Below are 13,195 nucleotides of genomic sequence, written 5' to 3'. Positions count from 1 at the left end.
CAGCAGTGATATAAACATGACACCTGAATTTTTAACCCTTTTCAACGAAGGCTCTTTTAAAAACGTCTTTCTCTCGGTTCTTATGCACAGACACGAGCTCAGTCTCAGCTTTCCAGCGCACATAAGAAACGAAAACAGAAAAGCGGGATTACCAGCGAAGGAAAAAGTAGCAATTGCCTTTTCTTTTTTTTTTTGCAGGTTTAAAAGCATTTAAAAACCTGCATATACATGGTAATTTTGGTGTAAAGCATTTTTTAAAAGTTCCTTCATATGCATATACAGTGAATCCAGTCTTGCACTGTTTGTTTTACTGCAGCTTCCATCATTTTACAACATCCCACCAGCGCTTCAAGACAGGAAAAAGCCAGATCAACTCAGTACACTGTGTGACAGACACAACCCCCACTATCCTCTCCAGTTACTCTAAGCACAGCTTTATAAAACCGCTGTCACATACACTTACAATTAGTGGTGTATAAAAGGTACCTACAGGCGTGTGTTTGGTTAAACCTCAGGGTGGCACAGAGACACAAACATAATCACTCACACATCACCATTTCCAGCACTGCCTCACAGGTTTAATGAGCCAAACGAATATTTTGTTCAACAGAAGCTGGAGATAAAATTTATGAATCTGTATGTGGGTGGTACCACCGATTTACAATCTGGTGCAACTAGTGCAAACTGATAAAACACACGTGCGTGGAGGCATGTGTTATTCCCATTCACACACCTCATACAAATAAAAAAAACTAAAAATACCCCCTCAATAAAAGGTCTGTATATTTTTTCTGTTTATTCATTCTTATCAAGTCCCATTCAGCGAGCGACTTTGGCCAGCCACGGTCTGATCCTGGGTTTTGTCTTTGTCGAGGCTCATATCGAGGATGGCCTTTACCTCCTCGGACATTCGCCGAACTCCAAACCAAACACACTCTTCCGGTTCGCTGTAGTTTAGATCAGCACAGTTCCTGTCTTTGTGTGGGGGACATGTGTTTAGGGTTGAAAATGGGTGAAAATGTTGATCAAACCCCAAAGCAATGTCCAAAACATGCCGTTTTGTCCACAAGCCAAAGACTTCAGACCATTCAGGTCTATGGAAACTGGAAAATAGATGCTGAAATTAGAGAATCTCTTCATTTTTTTTCTCCAAAAATTACTCAAAACAGTTAATCAATTATCAAAATAGTTGGTGATTAACTTAATAGTCAACACAAAGTGCCTGTTATCATGAAGCAAGAAGTGAAGTTGGCTGTGATCAGACCCAAGAACATCCCACAAGATTAATTGTTTTAACCCAAACTCTGTTCTTTCCCTGACCTTAACAAAGTGTTTTTTGTCTCTAAACCAAAGCATATCATAGGCAGAGAACTGTCACATTATAAAACATAAACAGTTTGTACAATGTGCACAATGAGGAAATAATGCTTGCAAGATTTTTGCAAGTCTAAGGTTCCTTTCTTAACACGCCCCAACATGGTGGACAAAGGCTTCTAATAAAGTGCGAGAATAGCCAGGTTCACAGACAGCTGCAGACCCTACAGATGCCTGTTGCTTCTGTTTATACTGTTGTATATGTTTTGTGGAGTCAAAATTAGTCAAAATTTTAATCGAAATCGCAACATGGCTTTCTGCGATTTTCATATTGCAGGAGGTGCAATATGTGTTAAGGGCAAAATGTGTAACAAAAAAAAAACAACAACTTAATCTCTAATATCGCAAATCATATGGCTATTGCAAAATCATTCAAGATAATCACTCCTGTAATAATAATCATTCAAAAATGTAATAATCATTCCTGCCGAAATCTGCCAATAAATCCCAGTAAATCTTGCACGCTGGACCTGAAAGCCCTGAAGACTTTTTGCAGGACGTAGAGATATCTCTTTTGTATAATGTGGGAGCGAAGACTGACTCCCATCTCTTGCCGTGGTAAAAACGTAGGCCATTCTGGCGGTGATGGCAACCTGCTGAATATTCATCAGTGTTGATCTAATCTGTGCCAGGCAGACAGCTAGCATTGAGTCACTGTGCAGGGTCCGAACAGTCTCTCTCAGTCTCTGTCTTTCTCAACCGGACTCCCTATCCTAGGTGCCAGGCCACAAATGAATGGATCACTGTGAGTGTGAGAGAGTGTCTCTCACACACACGCACACACACACACACACACGTACGTACACAAACAAGGGGATAGGGCCCCTGTGAACTGACATTAGCATGCACACACATGCATGCAGGAGATCTCAACAACATCGGACCAAAACAAACTGATGCAGGCCAATCATAGACAACAAGACGTCTCAGTGGACCGAGTTATGAAAGTGCAGTTACTGATTGTGCATAGAACATCACTAACAAACACATGTTCTGTCTCAAAATCTCCGGTTTGGCTGGCTGTGATCTATCCTCCCACTCTCATTACTTGAGAAATCCTGTTCTGGCCAGACATATGGTTCGAGATGACTGAGATTCCCAGTGGGAGCTCTCCCTGTGCAGACACATGCTTTCCCCTTCATTCCTCACATTGACTGAAAGCACGCTCTCATTACAGAACTCCAACATGTTTTAATCAGCGTACACATGCCATGACTCTACTGATCAAGCTTTCACATCTAGAAGATAAGAATGAACCCTGTCCTGAGATTGATGGAGCTCCACTCCAGCTGGTGTTAAAGGCGATAGATTGGTTGGGTCATCGCTGCAGAATTGATTAATCAAGCTTTGCCATTTTTTTCTGCCCCTCAACTCCCACGGGAACACTGGATGTAAAACCTCAGCTGTGGGCAGGTAAAGCTGCACGTGCTTTGGTGTTTTCCATCTGCGACTGTACGCGTCCATGTGTGTGCAAACATTCGTGTGTGTGCGTAGATAACTGGGATTCCTCCAATTCCCCAGTGGCATGAGCTCATGAGGGTCCCACACAGCTGACCCTCGCACCCCACCACCACCTTGTAAAGTGATACTGCATACGCTCTGTTATGTATATCCACCGTGAGAACATACATGGAAATAAGAGCGAGGGAACAAGTTAAAGGAGAATCTATAATATATTTACTGTGATGAATCATAAAACGCTACAGCCAGGTGTTTGAAATTTCTATTCCGGTGTTATTATTTCCCCGTTTCACTTTAATTATAGCTAAAATTAATGCAGAATATTCGCCGAATGGGAAAGTGTCTGTTTATGAGTCATAAGAAATCATTAACAGTCTTTTAGACAGAGTAGATCTTTATAATGCTTAAATTGAGCAAATTGTGAATGGAGTTTGGCAGGGAGTCACTGAACTCCGGGCAGTGGGCTTTAGTTTTAAGGTGTAGGACTCACATAGTTTGTTAGCATGAAATTACAATGCTAGGCTCGTCTTGCAGCCCTGCAGTGTTCCTGCAGCCTGCCAGACTGCAATACTCATTTTTGGATGCGCAATTGTTACATATTGCTCCTTTAAAAAAGGTAAACATGTTTAAACGGGCGTTTAGCCCACATTTTAGAGAGAATCTGTCAACGTGGGAGTGTACGTGGAAGAGCTTGGAGGGATCTGACAGTGGTCCACACATCCAGTTTGGAAATAGTGGGCAGAAGAGGTGGGGGGATGGAGGCTGGACAAGGGATGATTTGTAGGATACTGACTGGGGCAGCTGTGGGGTGAGAAGAGGATAAAACATCTGGAGTCTAGAAAGAAAAAATCTACATCTATGAGAGAGATTCTGCAGATGAGTATTAAATCCCCCATAGTTGGTATGACCTTGAAAGCATGCAGGTATCTGTGTGTTGGCATATTAAAGGGATAGTTCAGATTATTTGAAGTAGGCTTGTATGAGGTACTTATCAATAGATAGTGTATTTCCTACAGTAGATGGTGGTTGACATGCCCCCAGTTTGGAGTACCAGTACCAGCATGGAAGCCATGCAATGGATTGCTGTGGCAAGGTCAGCAACAAAAGGTATTTTAGCTACTTAAAAAAAATCAACACCAGTTTAAGTGTACACTATATGTAGAATATTTTCACAGCTTTACTTTGCCAACAGACAGCCTTTTCCAACAGGAAACGGCTGTTATACAAGCCAAACATCCCTGTCTCCAAATCAACCAAACTCCACTGGCATTTTACCTTGCAGAACTCTGGAGATGCTCTTCTACCACTGCCTCTATCAGGTAGTTTTTTCGTGTTATTCTGTGACTTTCGTGAATTCAAACTGACCTTTAACAACACCAAAGCCACACAGTAACACAAACAAAGTAAGATACTGAGGCAGATGTGGTCCGGCAACTCCTGAGTTCTAACAAGGTAAAATTGCTGATTTTTCTTATGGAATTTGGTTGGTTTGGACTGAGTGATATTTAGCTTATATAACGGTGGTTTCTCATCAGAAAATGATGTCTGATGGCAAGGCAAAGAAGTGAAAATATTGTAAATAGTGTAACTTACCAATCAGTGCAGCCGTAGATCAGTAACTTGTGTTTTGCAAGGTTGGTGCTTCTCCAAACTGGGGGTGTGTCGACCGCCATCTACTGCAGGTAACACTATCAAACAGCCTCACTTCTAAAAATCCAAACTACCCCTTTAAGCTTACCAATAACCCTTAAAACAATTCGCACTCTAAAAATACCCCTTAAAACTATTTTAGAAATGAATTTACCAGAATAATAAGCACGTTTCAGGGAGGCATGTTTGAAAAAGAGACCAACACTGTTTGAGCTGATGTAACTACATCTCCACCCTGGCTGTGATGGAGGCCAACTCCCAGTTCTGTCTCACACAATGGCAACAATAGTCACACAGAGAAACAACACCCAAGCATGAATGTGCGATTGAGTTTGTGTGTATTTACAGTAAAAAGTGTGTGTGTGTGTGTGTGTGTGTGTGTGTGTGTGTGTGTGTCATTAACTGTTCAAGCCCAGCATGCTGAGATGAAGGAGGCTACTCCCACTGTGCAGCTGAAATCTGTCAGTGAACACAACACTGTGTTGCAGGTCACTTCTGTTCCAAGACTTTGCGCAACTCAAAAAGTTCATGAGAAACGTTCTGGGGTCCTGCTGGAGAACACACTTGTGAGAAGAACTAATCTGTCTAAGAGCCGGAACAACTCTGCCATGTTGTTCCACCATCAAAACATAACTTACTGGTATTGCACCACAGAGTACAAATATTTCAGTAATGTGTGATGTGATTACTACTGAGCCATTACCAAGTGATTTACACAATATTCATTCAAGATTGCATCGGAGGGGTGGAGATGATTCATCCATCCAAGAATGCCAATATATAAATATAGTTCATCTCCCCGTCTCTCATGTAAATAATTAAATATCCTCAGCTTTAGTACTGGAATATATCTGGCCACAAAAGAGCAGGGTTGCACACATGAGAATGCAGACAGCATGACAGTCCAGTAGTTGCTCACTTAATCAATTAGCTGTGGCATCCCTGACAATCTTAATACCACAGAAGTTTGTCTCTTCAGACATTCAGTAAGTCAGTATAAAGCAGCCATTATAGTCACCATTCACACACTGCTCTTACAGTAACATACACATCACTAATAAACCATGAAGATATAACATATCTTATGTACATATATTAGTCCCTCCAGCATTTCGCTGGCTTATTTTGAGGATTGTTGCGGCCTAAAATGCCTGATTTCATGGCAGCATTTGGGAAAAAAATGTGATGCATGGTGCAAAGTATTTTGCAATGAAATTGCAGGAGCATGGGAAATTATTTTTTCCTCTTTTGTATTTACAAATTATTAGAAATCAAAGGCAACGTGTGCTGATAAGAAAAAAATGCACTCTGAATGTTCTTTGTGATCTTTCCAAAAAGTAACCTCCTCTGAAGGTGTTTGAAAACATCTGTCCTGGGTCACTGCATTGATCTGAAAGCAATTTAAGTGAGGTCTTCAGTAACTGGGCTCGAGTTACAAGCTCTGCCAGTGTGATCATTTAAATACTTACATGGTTTCAAGACAAATATTCTTCTTCACTGATTTAGATAAAACTAAGTTGCAAACATTGTTTAGATGAGTTATGTTAACATAATAATGTTGAGAATTTTGTCAAATTAATATTATGTCTAATTTATACTCAAGAAAATCTAATTAGAGCAACTTAATTTTTGAAACAAACTTGTATTAACAATTATGGTAATTAAATACATAACACTTAAAAAATCTTTTAATGTGGAAAATTTAGTTTGAACAACTTGTGAAATGGTGCCAATGCTTAAAAATACTTGTTATTGTTGAGGAAAAGTCAATTCTCGTAACTCAGTTTAGTTTGTTGGTTGAACTTTCATTTCATTAGAAGATTTCATAATTCACAAAGACTGATGCAAACTTTTTTTTGTTGATGTTTTCGGGGGTAAATCTGGTGAAAAACATTTACGAAGGATTACACTCCCATTAAGTTTTATGTTTCATATAATAAACACTTTGAGTTACAAGCTGCTCTGTTATTCTAGATAAACACATTGCCACGAATATGCAGTCCACAGCTGAAGTGAGAAAAACATCCGAATGGCACACCATTAAAGCAATCTCTTGCAGAGTTATTAAAAAATTCCACAGCCAGCATGCACTTTACTGATAACGTGGGTCTCCTTACGTGCTCAGGAATCCCTGCCGAGGCGCGCAGCTAATCTCGCGATCAGTTTACAGTCAATTCATGTTTTCCACATCGTGCTACATGTTGCAAGTCTCTCAAAGAAAGTGCTTGTTACAACCATAGAGGGAGACATTCAGAAAAGGCTAAAGGCCATTAGCCCTGGGCCTAACGTGTTTGTTCTGGTCTATCCTTTGAGCTCACATTCCTGACCGTACCATCATACAGGGGCTCAGTTATGTGGGGGCTGAATGGTAGTGTACATGGTATTAACTATTGTTACAGGGCTGGCCTTGTGACTGCCTGTTCTATGGAGGGAAGAACAATGACAGCAGTTTACAATAGAGCCATGCATCTGATGTAATGTTAGAACGTCAGTAGTGTGATCACTTTCACTCGCTACGTAACCTCAGGACAGGTGCGGCAGGTTGAAGTTGCCACCAACTGGCTTGTATTGTGCTGCATTGTGCTAATGTTTTGTCAAGAAGTGAACCAATAGAGTTGTCCACATTCACGCTGAGTCATGGATACACCATCTCAAAACCAAACCCATGAGAGACCGCCTGTCCAACAGTCTCCACACAAATCATCATAAAAGCAATGGTAATTAATCCATCCTTTACCCCACCCAACCCTCCCTCCATCCACTTCCAGCAGCTCCTCAAACAGCAAAGATCTGACTCAAGCATGGAGAGAACATCAAAACTCAAAAAAACAGTGTATGGGATGCTGCTCAGAAGAAGCAGGGTTCCATTTTGGGGTTAATAAATTATGTTAACATTGTCAAAAGTATCTAATCATGAACGTTTTCAATATACAACACAATACTAACATTTCATAGTATCTAAAGTACCAAAGCTATAAAACAAAAAATATGAGCTAAGTGCTCGATCAAGATCTCAGTTATATTTAGGTTTGCTGCAAAAAAAAGTCCTAGGCACACAACTATGTTGTGTGCCTAGGACTTTTTTCTTTTTACAATGGTATCAAAAGATTGCCTGGCATTGTGACAACTAAATTATATAGAATCAGATTTATGTATAGACTTGCATTTAGGCAGTTTAAGAGGCATTTTGCAGAACTTGTATCAGTATCGTAACATTCCTAATATCGATATCAAGGTCCTTGGTAAAAAAATATTGTGATACTTGATTCTGTCCATTTTGCTCAGTTCTACTTTGACCATCCCCATATATTTTCCTGGACTGGATGAGCAGTGTCACTGTTCTGCCAACCAATCATCTAAAACAGACCAGCGGGAGAAAGATAAGTGAGGTAAGATCTGAGAAACCTGGAAAAAGATAAGTGAAGACCGGTGGATGAAAAAAGACGAAGCTGCTGCTGTTCGTGTGCCATATTGCATCACCCGACAGCAGTTCTTCTGAAAAATTCCACAGAAAACAGAGGCAGCTGAGGTCTGGCTAAAAGATGAAGCATTGGCCCTGGGAGCCAAAGGGGGAAGACCGTCGAGGAAGGTGAGGCCAGGGGGCACAGCCCACCCCTCTTAGAGGGGCTTCCTGAGGATATCCGTGGCTCGAGCACAACAGCGCTCTGCCATCCCAGCAGAGGAAACCTGCCAGATCTCTGTGTGACCTCAATAATGAGACCAGTCAGGGAGGGGAGTGAGCTGAGTTGGATTGGGCAACAATAGACAAAATTAGGCTATGATAGACTGTGTTAGAACATTACTGGCAAAGATATAAAGTGGCCTAGCTAGCTAACGACGATTTGGCAGAGAAGGACTGAAGCATATGCTGCCACTCTGTATGAAGTGCTATGTGGGAGGAAGCACATAGAGATCACCTCATCTAACCATATGTTTCCCAGACGCAATCAATAATCATGTCTCGAGTGCAGTATCCAATCCTTAGGTTTAGCCATGAAGCACTGTCTGCTACATAATCAGTGTTTTCCAAATGGACGAACTCCCACCCACGCTGTGTAAAACACCACAAAACTCTTCTCAAACTGAAAAGGATTCCCTGCAGACAAGTGAAATATTTCCACAAGGCCTTGGCTCGAGATGACCTTTGAAGCAAAGAAGTTTCTTTCAGAGGAGCAGAGAGGGAATAATGGATGACTGTCAGCTGTCTAGGTTGGAGATCGAATCATCCGGGGCCTCATTTGTAAAATGGATTCACGATCAATTTAGATCTTAAGTATGACTTAAGCAGAAAAACACACAGAAGTATTCTGTGAAGATTCTCAGTCATGCAGGTCATGGTATTCACTGAGAGCCACTGTAGGCAACTGAATAGAGGAGGTTTCTGAAGCCGCTTGGATGAGAGGTGAAACGTTTTCTCCTTGCAAACCACATACAGTATAAGTAGTTGTTTATAAAACCTTGCTTTGACGTGGAAATTATCTGTTTTCTAAGCAAAGTCCAGATTCGACACAAGTTATTTTCCTGCTGGTTACGTTGGGCTATTAAAGTTTGGGACAGACGTTCGCCCAAGGCTGTGGTGAACTTTGCATTGGCTTTACGAACAATGTGATAGGAAATTCCTGTTTAGCTTTGTTTCTCAACCCACTATTTAGAACCCCAAGTAAAACACATTGCCAGGAACCAATCTCCTCTACCATCGCCGTTATCTTGTCTTCCAAGTTAAATATTTCTACAAGCCTTTGGCTCAGGATGACCTCGGCAACTGGACCTTTCTTGAGGCTCTCGCAGACGTTTCACCTCTCATCCAAGAGGATTCTGAAGAACTGAAGAAGCCTCAAGCAGAGTCCAGTTGCCTATAACAGCTCCTAGCGAACCACATATAAGTTGTTGTTTATAAAACCTTACTTTGACGTGAAAATGATCTTATCCCTAGGAAAAGTCGAAACTTGACCCAAGTGATTTTCCTGCTGGTTATGTAGGGGTATTACAGTTTAGGAAAAAGACACTGAACAGTTCATGGTTTTGCTGCAAGCCAAATGCCCTGCATGAAGCAGGACAATAAAGATTTAACTGAAATCTTGGTCTACACAGATTTTTTTTATATAGTTCCAATACTTTTACTTATATCAAATGTTGGTATTGTATCATTTTTAACCATGTCATATGACTAAAACAGAGCACAACAACAGGCGAAGCCATGTCTGAAAATCTGTTTTATGTCTCTCCTCTTCATTGTATTGAGAAACACAATTATTACAGATAAAACTCCAAAAAAAAAAAAAAAAACCCCACAGACTCCCAGAACATTTGCAGAAGGAGGTACAATGGAGAGGACCCAGGATGGATTCTTACAGAGATCTTAAAATCTGTGCAGACGCACACCTCAAAAACATTAGACATTATGCTGAGACAGATAGCAGTTTCCAGTCAGGCAGTTTAAATGTGGCTCATTTAACATTCAATAAAGAGATCTGAGGGAAAAAAAACCCCTCATGTCTACCAGAAGTGGGGTGGGACTAGAAGCAAATCCCCTTTCAGACATCTGTAAATCCGACCACTTGGAACCGCTATAGCTCCTGCACCATACCGTCCTAAACTGCCTTTGACTCTTAATTAGCTCAAGGGCTATTTACTTGGCTTCAACCACAAATAAATGACTGGCTTACTTAGGTATTCTTATTAAACACATTCCACAACAGGCTGCTGTGTGTATGGTTAACCTCAAAGACATGGGCCCCCTCAGAAATGTACCGCAGGCTGAAGTTCCCTTTGATTTACAGTCAAAACACGATGAAAACTTATTTTGATGGTGCAAATGTAGATGACATTTTGTGGAAGAACTCTTGCCGGTGGCTGTTTTAATGATAATCTGGGCTGTCACTTGAGTGTTAGGAAGCAGTTCTCCAGTTTGGGATATATGTTGAAACATATAGTTATCACTGAAAGACGCAGTGTGGTGAGAGATCTCTATCTGTGCAAGTATGTAGGCCTGTTTTCACGTGAAGGGAGCCAAGACCGAGCACATTTGCAACAGTGAGTTAAGTCGGGTCAACAGGCCTGGAGCAAGCCCAAATTTTAAAAGGGCATTCCCATATAGGCTCCCAAGCAAAACAAAAGCCATTGAAAGTCATGGAACCATGGTTATATATAGCTTTGAGGTAGATACGGTGTCCATTGTGCTCAAGATATTCATCTCATAGAGTGCTTAAAGATCCTGAGCACATTGTTTGGTATAAAGTTCATTATAGAGGTCAATTTAAAGGTCCAGTGTGGAAGATTTACAGGGACATATTGGTTAAATATGGCAGAAATTGAATATAACATTTACAAGTTGTGTATAACCACCTAAAACTAGGATTCTTAATCTTTTTGTGACCTTAGAACAAACCGTTTTTTAATTATAGATGGTGCAGGTCCTCTTCCACGTAGGCCGCCATGTTTCTGCAACAGTTGAACAAACCAAACGCTGGCTTTAGATCCGGTCTTTTGTGTTTTTCCAATCATAGTTTTTCCTTGGAAGGGGAGGGTGAGGTGAGCAATCTACAACCTGAATGCTAGATGCAACTAAATCCTCCACACTGATTCTTTAAGTCAGTAAATTGAAAAATCAAGCTAAGATGACATGACATGACATAATGCTTTACTGGAAACCATTAAATTTACATAAATTACACCATCAGCTCAGGCAACTCATCACCAAAAGTCCATTCACTTGCAGAGGTGAGCAACCAACAGAAATCATGCATTAGTTCTGGTCTGACAAAGTGACCTGCTGAACTTCTCAGAGACTCTGATTATCTGTAGCCAAGAGGGCCGATCAAGTTCCATCCACACTTTCACACTTCTGACCTTTCTAGTGAAGTTCTGTAGGAAAATAAGACGGTCACGGCCATCCAAGCCTGTCCGAGACTCAAGACAAAAACTTGCAAAGTGATACAGTATGTGGAACAAGATTCCAACAAAAGCTGAGGTCAGTGATTTTGAAATAATAGAGTGCTGGCAGGATGGCTAATGGTTTTGAAATAACTTTTAAGAGCACAGTTAGATGTTTACTGAGAGGATAGTTACATAAAATTAATGTTAGAATTGTTTCATGGCCTCCAACTAGCAAAAAAAAACCAAAGACATGCATTTATCTCCATCATCAATCAGCGAAATCATGAAAAGTTTAAAGGATTATGGTGATTGGCATAAAATAGTGAGGGTGGGTGTATGTGACACATATTTGTCAAGATAAAAAGAGTTCAAAAAGCTTGTTGCTGCTGTGTGTGTTTGTGTCTGTGTGTGTTTCAGCTCAAGGGGGAAAACCGTCAGAGATGAGCACAGCCTTGCAGACATTTGCCTCAAGAGCAATAAATCTGGATAAATTGCCTGGCTGAGAGCCAGGTCTCCCACCCAGTGTCAGAGAGCAGGACAGTCCCCACCACCACCTCCCCCCCTCCTACACACACACACACACACACACACACACACACACACACACACACACAAACAAACTCCTGCCTTTACACACCATTCACATCTTTAGTGCCAGACCAAACCAAATTAACACCTCTGCCTTTAAGCAGACTGGAAGTGTCTGCAACACATTTGGTCAGCAGATCAATCAGATCGCATGGCCTGTAAAATCGAGCCAAACAAAAGAGCAGAGTGGCAGAAATGTGCATCGTTACAATACACACTACACAACATCCACAATACACACTACACAACTTCTACAACACACATTATGCAGGGTCTACAAGTATTCAAGGCACAAACATGTCAAGTATAGTAAATCTGAGTCTCTCTGGTTGAAATGACAAATAAAGAACAAAAATCTGTAAATACATTTATTGAAAAAGAAGGCTGCAATGTTTGCCCAGTTCTCACTTATTTGTAGATTTTTAACATATTTTTGTAAGCCATTGTTGTACTCATTTATATATAAATGTTCATTTTGTGTTTTTTTATATTTCACACTTTGGCAGTGTACAGTCTTTTTGTTGTTTTCTTTTCCCCACTTGTTTTGGCAATGCACTTTTTTATCACTTAGTTGTTGCTTCTCACACATGCTTTGGCAATGTAAATGTCTGTTTCCCATGCCAATAAAGCTCTTTTGAAATGAATTTAATTTAATTTAAAAAAAAAAAAAACCTTACTAAGATAACAGAGCTGAAACTCAGTGGGAAGTGAAAGAGCTGAGATGACATTAAAAGACATTCTAGGCTTTGGGAAACACTAATCAACATTTTTCACCATTTTATGGACCAAACAACTAATTGATTACTCAAGAAAATAACAACAGATTAATCTATAATGACAATAACTGTTAGTTGTAATCTTATTATAATGGTGACACGCAAATTAATAACATGTTTCTGAGACCTTGAGGTGAACTCCAGGAAAACCAAAACACCTCTAATAATCAGCATTTCTAGTCTTCATCATCCACTCTGCAGCACAGACACAACACATCTCCTCACATGCAGGCCTCGGCATCACAATCATGTTTAACTTGGAGAAAAACCGGAGCCTCTGGCTGAGCAGCAAACTGAGCTCTTCCAATGGAAACAATGCAGTATGGAAGCGCAGTAAATGCAGCTACAGAGAACATGGCAGCACACACTCACAACACACACAAACACACGGAGAGAGCAGGGATAATCGTTCAGCTTGTAACATACCATATTCTCACTCGATTCCTGTTTGCATTGAGATCCGACCGACT

At 40.7% G+C, this 13,195-nt stretch overlaps 1 protein-coding gene across 2 annotated transcripts in view; it reads right to left on the bottom strand.

The window, feature by feature from the left end:
• sash1a (SAM and SH3 domain containing 1a) overlaps nucleotides 1–13,195 on the bottom strand; it is a 271,869-nt gene that overhangs the window by 70,198 nt on the left and 188,476 nt on the right. The gene's annotated exons all lie outside the window — the stretch shown is intronic.

This window comes from Lutjanus erythropterus, chromosome 15, assembly GCF_056507025.1.
Source record: "Lutjanus erythropterus isolate fLutEry1 chromosome 15, fLutEry1.hap2, whole genome shotgun sequence".
NCBI lineage: Eukaryota > Metazoa > Chordata > Actinopteri > Lutjaniformes > Lutjanidae > Lutjanus > Lutjanus erythropterus.
The sequence above is the reverse complement of the archived record's forward strand: the minus strand, read 5'-3'. Positions and strand labels throughout refer to the sequence as shown.